Raw genomic sequence first — 1,110 nt, forward strand, 5'->3', positions numbered from 1 at the left:
GAGAAAATAAATTTGCGATCTCTTTGCTGGGATGTGTCCCTCTCTGCCCAGGTTGGTCCTGACAGGCCGGGCCGGAATCCCGCCTCTTATGATCCCAATAGCGTTGATGAGGGCGTAAAACATTTACATTTAATTTACAAAAAAAATCAGGTTTCTAGTCATTCGACAGGTAAAAATGCTTCTTACTTAATTTCTTAACCTCAATATAGCCGGGGTATTTTGTTTCGTGTACTCTTTATTGAGAAGTTTTGTTTTCACCTTTGCTCCTAATATTGAATAGGTCAATCACTGTTACAGGACATTTATATAGCGCTCAACCTCGATTTAAGTACATTGCTCCTTCTTCATCTATCAAACACCTAAGTCCCATCTATACATCTTCTCCTTCTTTTCTTTTTGTGCTACTCTTCAGTAACACCTCTTATCGTGGGCTCTCTTATTACCTGTTTGTGTTGCAAATGCCGTAAATTCTTACAAAAACTAAAACTATTTGTTCACTTAAGCTGTTCTGAAAACAGCGAAAACATTAGTTAAGCATTTTTGTTATGCCCACGAGGATAATGCAACAGACACCCTGGCGCACAATTCCCAGGCGTCCAGTGTACCGTTAAGCCAGTAGTATACCATTGTTGGGTGGGGAAACCTTTCAGAAGAGCGGGGTGGACCCAGGCGTTGAGGGATCCTGATCTGTGACTGGTGGCTCTGTCAGTCGGCGCCCTATGGAGGTATAATAAGGGCTATCGGGATCTTGAAGGGCTCTACTGTAAGTAGATAGAACTTACTTATAATATGCTTATTATTTTACCTCCACACTGACTCACCTACTCTATCTGTCTGTCCGTCTGTTTGTCTGCCTCTTTCTTTGTCTCCTTTTCTCTCTTTCTTTTTTTCTCTCGCTCTCTATGTTTCTCTTTCTTTGTCTCTTTTTCTCTCTTTCTTTTTATCTCTCGCTCTCTGTGTTTCTCTTTCTTTGTCTCTTTCTTTTTCTCTCTCGCTCTCTGTGTTTCTCTTTCTTTGTCTCTTTCTCCCTTTCTTTATCTATCTCTTTCTTTATATCTCATTATATCTCTTTCTCTCTCTTAGTCTAGATCTCTCTACCCCCCCCCCCTG

General features: G+C 40.9%; 1 protein-coding gene across 1 annotated transcript in view; it reads left to right on the plus strand.

Annotated features, from left to right (window-relative positions):
• Nucleotides 1-189: 189 nt before the first annotated feature.
• Nucleotides 190-1,110, plus strand: part of LOC106013420 — a gene marked incomplete at its 3' end in the record, with an annotated part of 12,924 nt that continues 12,003 nt past the window's right edge. Inside the window, 1 exon segment of the mRNA XM_013089113.2 lies at nt 190-763.

The sequence above is a fragment of the Aplysia californica genome, unplaced genomic scaffold (genome assembly GCF_000002075.1).
Source record: "Aplysia californica isolate F4 #8 unplaced genomic scaffold, AplCal3.0 scaffold00877, whole genome shotgun sequence".
Taxonomy (NCBI): Eukaryota; Metazoa; Mollusca; class Gastropoda; order Aplysiida; family Aplysiidae; genus Aplysia; species Aplysia californica.